The sequence below is a fragment of the Arvicanthis niloticus genome, chromosome 2 (assembly GCF_011762505.2).
Source record: "Arvicanthis niloticus isolate mArvNil1 chromosome 2, mArvNil1.pat.X, whole genome shotgun sequence".
Taxonomy (NCBI): Eukaryota; Metazoa; Chordata; class Mammalia; order Rodentia; family Muridae; genus Arvicanthis; species Arvicanthis niloticus.
Window position 1 is genome coordinate 83123320 of NC_047659.1, and position 9053 is coordinate 83132372.

At 35.6% G+C, this 9053-nt stretch overlaps 1 pseudogene across 1 annotated transcript; it reads left to right on the top strand.

The window, feature by feature from the left end:
• The first annotated feature begins 5951 nt into the window (after positions 1-5951).
• On the top strand, positions 5952-8408 carry LOC117704031 (olfactory receptor 4K3-like; annotated as a pseudogene). The gene is made up of 2 exons (XR_013108741.1): positions 5952-6059; positions 7280-8408. The product of XR_013108741.1 is annotated as an olfactory receptor 4K3-like (transcript).
• Positions 8409-9053: the final 645 nt, after the last annotated feature.

The window sequence follows — 9053 nt, forward strand, 5'->3', positions numbered from 1 at the left end:
ATGTGAGTCCCTAAAAGCTATCAACTTATGGTGATCTTCCATTCATGAACACAGCCAAGCAAATAAATGGCCAGCATAATATTCTAAACACAAGAGTTAGATACCCCCCCATAAACACTAGTAATCTAACTTTTGCTGGGCCAAGTATTGACATCTAAGCTTGAAATTAAAAGTTGAGAAAGAATCAAACTAAAGTATGAATACACATATAACAAATAATATAATTCATGGACTATAAGGAGGCACAAGGAAAAAAGGAAACATTCGAGGAAAAGGTACTGAGATAGAGCTTCATGGTTGAAATTATTAAAAAAGGTAATTTACACCACAGACAGTAGAGTAGGAAGGAAGGACGTCTTTCATCTTCCTGGGTAAAGCAGTGTATCCATTCTTCTTTTTTTCATTTATTGAATTTTGTATACAATATATTCTGATTATGTTTTCCTCTCCCTCTACTTTCCCCAGTTCCTCTTCACATCTCCTCCAATCCAGATCTGCCTCCTTTGTGTCTCTCATTATAAAACAAACAGGCTGCTAAGGGATAATAACAAAATAAAATAAGATAAAAAATAAACAAATTAGAATAGATCAAGACAGAAAGAAGACAGAAAAGACAGATATAAATGCAAAGAACAACAAGGATTCCCATAAAAACACACAGCTAGAAGTCATGGTATATACATATACTTCTACCTGGTATATACATGACTTCTACCCTTAAAAGTAGTGGTTTCCCCAGGGATTCTCCCTTAGAAAAAGTTATTTTTTTATTTATAAGTTGTTACCAATTGGAAATAGTTTCTGGGTTAGCAACTGTGGGTTGTGTCTGCTTGCAGACCCAGTACATACTACAGATTTCTGAAGTGGAAGAAGCAGTCTGAATCATAAAACAGTACTCTTATTTAATGTGATCTATGCCTGTGCCTACAGCCTGACTATTCTAACATCTGGAAGCTTTCATTTCCAAGTTTCAAACATACCACCTGCCAGTTTGGCTGTGCTTTGAAGTATCACCATTCTTTCCTAAAATCCCCAGAAAAAAAAAATAGACATGCTTGTGTTAAAGATTCTATAAGGCTTCAGAGATGACACAGTTGTTAAAAAAAATTCTCAGTACTTAAAACTCACATTGAGTGGATGCCAGCTAGTCATTCTGTACACACACACACAAACACACACACACACACACACACACACACACACACACACACACACACGTTACAATCAAATAAACCTGAAACACCTACAGAGATGATTGGCTTATTAAAATGTCTGTGAGTTTGTAAAGATAGAATGTTACCAGTCCTGAGTCAAATATCATTGTTTTTTACCTAAAATCCAGCCATGTGAGTATTAGGCAAATGTTTTATGCATAAAAAGTGCATAAAAAGACACTTAGCTTTCACTAGCACAAATAGAAAAATACTTATTACCAGACAACATATTAGCCAAAGTAGAGATAAAACCTACCTGATGTTCCCACTAATGTGTTTTCCTTATCCATTGATTATATGACTCTCTTTTCTTCTGTTATTATAAACACTTAGTGTAAATATTATAACATTTGATCATGGTTTTAGGCAACAAGAAGCTATGGTCCTAGGCCATGGTCACTCGTTTGTATTTAGAATAAACTATTTCTTCCTGATATTAAGATAGAGATATGTTTTGGGTATAAACACTACATACATTTTTTTCTTTTTTATTGGATATTTTATGTATTTACATTTCAAATGTTATCCCTTTTCCAGGTTTCCCCATCCAGAACCCCCCATCCTGAAATTAGACATCACATTTAAGGCACTTTCACGACAGCATGATAAATGTCCTTAGAAAACCTTCCCCAAGTAGAAATGGGCTATTCATCTCATATGTACACATCATTCTTTAAAATACCAATAAAATCAAATGTGTAATAAACTACTCAAATAAGAGAAATGTGTATGTATGACAAGCAAAAGAGGGTTTACACTGTTTTATTCCCAACATCTGTAAATTAGATGCAACCTTAATGTCCTGGACTGATAAATAGATAAATAGCCATGCATAAAATGAAAAAAAAACATAGAACAATGAAATTGCTAAAACAATGGCATTGATTGATCTGAAGGGCAGAGAGAAGAAACTTCTGATCAAAAGTAAACATACTACGTGACTATGAAAGTGTAAACCAATGCTGTGATGCCATAGCACCTTATAACATCTCAGATATTTATTATCAAAAAGATAGATACCATTTATTGTAAAATATAGAAAAGGAATTCTTAAATCATTGATAGGAATGCAAACTTGTAAAACCAGTGTAGATATAATGTGGAAGTTTCTTCAACGTTACAATAAGAACTACTAGTACTGGGGAAATGGCAGAGCAGATAAAGTGCTTGCTACATATGAGTGAAGACCAATTCCCAAACCCACGTAAAATTCAGGTGGGACACTGCGTGCAGAAAGTGGAGAGATTGAATCCCCAGAGCAAGCTGTGTAGTCACACTAGCTAAAATGGTAAACTCCAGGTACAGCAAATTCTACCTCAATGTCTAAGATAGAAAATGGTCAAATTCATGCCTGCACAGTGCTACTCATACAAAACTGTGTACCGGCACGTATACCTGTACCCACACATATGAAAACATATATACATACACACACCATATATATGGATATGAAAAACTAGAATTACTATATGACTCAGAAATCATCTGTTAAATAAACATTAAAAATGAAATATACATATAGCAGATGTATAATCTCATATTTATTGAGATAAGATTCACAATGGCTGTGCCATGGAATCAACCTCTATGCCCTATGTTTTCATTTTTGTGGGCACATATATACATGCAAGTGCACAGGTTGTTCAGGAGGTAAGAGGTGAAGGGACCCTCCAGAATGTACCAGAGACTGAGAGGTGAGAGACTCTCAGAACTCAATGGGAGGGACCTTAGATGAAATGCTCTATAGTGGGGAGAGGAAACATGGAAAGTCCACCTTCAGCATAAACACAGGGCATTAAGTGAGGGATGGGGTTGCCATCATACAGTCAAAAACTCTGACCCATAACTGGTCTGTCTGAAAGAACTGCAGGAACCAAAATGGAGAAAAGCCTGAGGATAAGGAGGTCCAGTGACAGGCCCAAGGTGGGATCCAGCTGGGGGATGGGGAAGCCCCAAGGCCTGACATTACTACTGAGGCTATGAAACGTTCACAAAAAGGAACCTATCATGACTGCCCTCCAAAAGGCCCAACAAGCAGCTGAAACAGTCAGATTTCAGTCAGATTTCAGTCAGATTTTAGTCAGATTTTCAATATCCGCACTGGTCTCAGGTCCCAGGAACTTAAAGAACGTCTGACATTTCCTGGGAGCTGGTTACGATAGTGAGACAGTCTTGGGCAATAAGGATAAGACAGTAGAATAGTCTGGGACAATGAGGATACGACAGTCTTAGACAATGGGATGATCTTAGACAATGATGATTCAATAGTCGGATAGCCCTAAGCAATGACCCTCGCCCAAACTTCCGGTTTTGCTGTGTCTTTATAACCTGCCCCCAAAATTAAAGTTTCAGAGCTTGATCAGAACTCCAGACTAGCTCTCATTCTTTTGTGTCTCTTGTCCCTTCATTTTTTTTGCCCTCTTCTCTAGGGTCTCCTCGAATCACCACAGGCTGAGACAAACCTGGACCACTGAGATCTCTCAGACACTGGACCACCAACCAGGCAGCATACACCAGCTGGTGTAAGGCCCCCAACACATATACAGCAGAGGACTACTGGGTCTGCATTTAGTCAGAGAAGATGCACCAAATCCTCAAACGACTGGAGGCCCCAGGAAGTTGGGAGGTCTGGAGGGGGTTGGCATCTTCATGGAGACAGCGGTGGGGGGGGATCAAAGGATGTGGAACAGTCAGAGGGTAGACGAGGATGGGGATAAAATCTTTTTTTAATAATTCCATTCATTTACATCTTAAATAATATCCCAATTCCCAGTTACCCCCTCCACCAATCCCCCATGCCATGATATCCCACTTCCTGGTTACCACTCCACCACCCTTTCATCTTACATTTGAAAAAAAAATATATAAGGCATGTTCCCACTTATATGCAAAGGCTTTAAAAGTTAAATTAATAAGAAAGTAGTAAGTGGTCATCAATAGTAGATTGGAGAGAAAACAGGAGAAGATATATAATTCCATATTTACATATGGCTAATAATTTTAGGAAAATAAACACTAAATTAAAATTAATAGAGAGGTATTAAATGATGAGAAGTTGAAGAGATTTTTGGATGTTTTAATGCCCACATAGAGTATTTATATGAAATTAGTAGAGTACTAATATGAAATTTTAGTCTATGTATGTATATCAAAATATAATAGTGTTCACCTTAAGTATGTGCAGTAATAGATTCAAAAATAAAAGCAAAATTATACAAACTAAAATAAGATTGTTTGCCTGACTTAGAGTTATGGCATGAGTTGGCCTAAAGTATCAAAAGGGTGTCTGGGAGAAAATAAATGGCTTTGTTGTCATTTTCAGATATCATCATAGTTGTCTATGATGTACATTCACAGCCATAAAACTACAATCAAGGTGATTTTTCTTTTTCAAAAATTATTATATTTGTGTGTTTGTGTACATGAATATAGGCATGTGTGTTTATGTTTATATGTATTCATGCAAAGGTACATGCGTGAAGACTAGCAGGCTACTTGAAGGAGTCAGTATTTCCCCTCCACCGTACAGGACCCACTTAAGCTTCAGTTCATCGGGCTTGGCAGCAAATGATGTTACACATCTCACTAGCTCATATTATTCATCATGTGAACTGTACATGGCTATAACACATACAGAAATGTCAGCTAAATTGAAGAGAGACAGAGGAATAGGGAGAGACAGAGAGACACAGAGGGAGACAGAGACTTCTATTTTCTAAAACACCCTCGTTTTTCCAACTCCTATTTTGCCATAGAAATGGTGCCAATACAGATATGTGCTACCACATCAGACTTTATGTATGGTCAGGAAAGTGAATCCAACTTCCCAAAGTTGAGTAGCAAGTACTTTATCCCTTGTACCATCTTACCCATTGGCACTATGCTAAAAAAGAGATCTTTCTAATTAATTCATGTAAAATAATTAAATCTTTACTAAATATATCCTCACTGTCTTTCTTCTCTTGCTCCTAGAGACTCTTACTATATTCTCTACTTCTAAGTTTCTTTGATTTAACTTCTTCACATAAGTAGAAGCTATACACCATTTATTCTTCTGTGACGGAATTTTCTTAAGATCCATCCACATCACAAATAGCAGCATTGTTTGTGTTCATTATTATTGTTAGTAGTAGTGGTAGTAATAGTAGTAGTAGTGATGCAATAATATCTTGTAATGTGCACATGTGTGCATGTTGTACATGGGCTTGTATGTATATAAGTGTGCCATATATATATATATATATATATATATGATATAGATATGTCAATTTCTTTGTAGGTTCCTCTGTCATAGATACTTCAGTAGATAATATATGCTGCAAGTAATACATCAAAGAACATGGGTATGCAGCATTCATTCAAGTATTGTTTTCATTTCACATGTATCTCAAGTGATGGGGTGGTAAACTTAAAGTAGTTTGATTTTTAATTTTTTTGAAAAATCTTTCATCACTTTTAGGTACTATACCACTGTACACTGCCAACAGTAATATACAAGGGTTCTGCTTCTCCACACTTAAGCTAACATATATCATATTTTGCTTAAACTTTCTTAACTTGCATTTTACTATTTAACAAGAATCTAGTTTTCAAAATGATGGAGTAATGAGAGATGTCTCCAGTTCAGGATCCCCAAGGACTTGATTTCCTTTAAGGTGCAGAACAGGAAAATTTCCCATGCAGATGTGACTTTTGTCAGTATATATAAGCCACACTGAGGTAAAATACTTGGCAACACTGGCAACAGCAGAAATGACACTATCACAGTGTGGTACAGCGTCACATTGAAGGAGCATTTAGAAGAATCACTATCAACTTGCGGGGACTGGGGTGAGGTTCTGTGCTGTAAGTACATCCTGAAGATATTGTTATGCCGTCATTTTCTATCACAAGTACTCATTTAAAAGTTGTTCTCTTTGATAACATCACCTTTCTTTACCACCAGTGATACTCAGAGAGTCTTGTATATGCATTTTTGATTATTTTCCAAAACATTATATAAGTTTACCTTTCCAAAATATCATTGAGACTTCTGGAAATTTTAAAAAAGTTTTATCAGTTCACATAAAATAAACCCTTTATGTAAAATGAAAAGTTAAAAGTCTATCTCTTGAAAACTCACTCTGCTGAAAGGCCATTTACTTTACTCTAAAATTATCTCATTATGTTTGGATTTTTGGACACTTTACATTCTACAGACAATGCAGTAGAGAAGCAGGTAAAGGAAATGGAAAGAAGACAAGATTGTATGGGGTTTAAACAATAATAATTCACTGCAAATACACTAATTCAATATAAGTTATCTTAAAATCCCATTGTTATACAATGAGAGAGGGTAGGAAGAACACAAAAAGGTAGAAAGATGAAGAGATTAGCATTCATTAACCAATTATTCAGAATAGCATATGAAATTTCACTATTTAGTGTTGAAATTCTTCTAGTATTTGAAAATAAATCACATTCTTGAGGCCTAAGAAAATATGAGTGATTAGAAATACACTCAAAAGTATAAGTCAAAAATTCAAGGAAAGACATATTGCTAACAATGTGGCTTTAGTACCTTTATCAATTTATTTGATAAACAATTTTTGCACAATTTCTTGTAGAATTGGTTTGATTCTGTCTGTTCATAAACAGTCAATGATAAGTTTGTGCTTGGGAATTACATTTGTATGTTTGAAATATACCAAATAAATTGTTATTATGAGATCATGATGGTCTAGTAAAGAAGCTGTAGCCGTATCAAATATTCATTCAAGAAAATTCTTTCAAATTTCATTCAGAAAGAGCTCATTTTAATATTGAAAAAGTTAAAAGATAATCTTTGCTACTAATATTTTAAACAATACACTCATTTTGATACCTGTAAATATTATCTGTCAGATATGCAAAGCTTTGGAACAATCATTCTACAATTTTTAGGAAATTTTCCTGATGAGACACAATATACAGATACTTATTTTAATACTTATTTAAAATTTGAGTGTCATATAATGTTAAGATCTCAATTTGAATATTTTTCTGCTGACTTAACTCTGAACATTAAGTTATTGTTTCTATTTCAGGAATTGTTAGTTCAGCTTTTTGTCTCTCAACCTATTAGAACTCCTTGTAGTAAATGGAACAAACAAACAAGACTGCGGTGTCTGAGTTTATTTTTCAGGGACTCTGTGCTTCAGAGGAACTACAGATCTTCCTCCTACTGCCATTTTCCATCCTCTACCTGATGACTGTGGTAGGCAACCTCTTTGTTGTGATATTGATCATCATCTCCATTCTCCCATGTACTTTCTGTTAGCTAATCTCTCATTTATTGACTTTTGCCTTTCCTCAGTAACCACCCCAAAACTGATAACTGACCTTCTAAAAGACAATAAAACCATTTCCTTTGGGGGCTGCATGAGCCAGATCCTCTGTGTGCACTTCTTTGGAGGAGGTGAGATGGTACTTCTTGTAACAATGGCCTATGACAGATATGTGGCCATCTGCAGGCCACTCCACTACAGCAGCATCATGGACAGACAGAAATGTATCTGGCTTGTTCTGATATCATGGATCATTGGCTTTATACATGCCATGAGTCAACTGATCCTGATTTTGGAACTACCTTTCTGTGGACCTAGAGTGATAGACAGCTTTTTCTGTGATATTCCTTTGGTGATGAAATTAGCCTGCATGAATACTGATACTCTGGGAATAGTGATAAATGCTGACAGTGGTGTCTTAGCAACATCTTGTTTCATTCTTTTGCTAATTTCTTACACTTATATTTTACTAACTGTTCAGCTTCACTCTAAAGATGGCTCATCAAAGGCACTATCTACCTGTACTTCCCATGTTATAGTGGTTGTGCTGTTCTTTGGACCCTGCATTTTCATCTATCTGTGGCCAGTCAGCATCACTTGGGTGGACAAGTTCCTAGCTGTGTTTTATACAGTCATCACACCTCTCCTGAATCCAGCTATCTATACACTGAGAAATAAAGATATTAAGAATTCTATAAAGAAGCTGAAAAATCACATGTGAATTTCAGGATAATATTTAGATTTTGTGAAAAATCATTCTGTCCATACCAGTTTAGCTGTATTTTGAAAAACTAAACTGCATAGATGAAACATTTCTGTAATTTATTAGTTGAATAAATATACAGTTTATTGAAATAACTATTACAAAAATAAATTCAGAAGTTGGATACTTAGTTTTTTTTTTTTACCAATTAGAAAGAATAATAATTTTGCTTCATATACATATTTGTGTCTGAAGATTAGAGGATTCTGATAATGATATAAGAATAATAATCAGTTCAATTTACTAAGCGTTACCTGTGGTTACAACACTGTGCAATTCTCTAACTAGTTTATAATTTACAAAGTTCTCTTTGAATTACTTATCGATATTACAATTTTAATAAAATATATCAAGCAACAGCACAGGCTGGTGAGGATGTGGAGCAATGGGAACACTTCCTTTCTGGTGAGAACACAAACGTGTACAACCATGTTAGAAATCAATTTGGCAATTTCTCAGAAAACTGAGAGTAGTTCTACCTAAAGACCTAGCTATACCACTCCTGAGCATATAACCAAAATGTACTCCATCACACCACAAGGATACTTGCTCAGCTATATTCACAGAAGCTTTATTTGTAATAGCCAGAAACTGGAGACAATGCCAAGGACCAGTCTCAGCTTAGTGAGGGGTTCTGAGAGAAGGGGTACCTGTGAGTAGTAAAAAGAACAACTCAAAGTCAAATCGTGGTTCCAAGCTGACAGCCTGTGTTCTGCTTGATACAGCTTTTCCAGTCTACTTCTCTCTATGTTTTGCTTTTTCTCTGGGGAT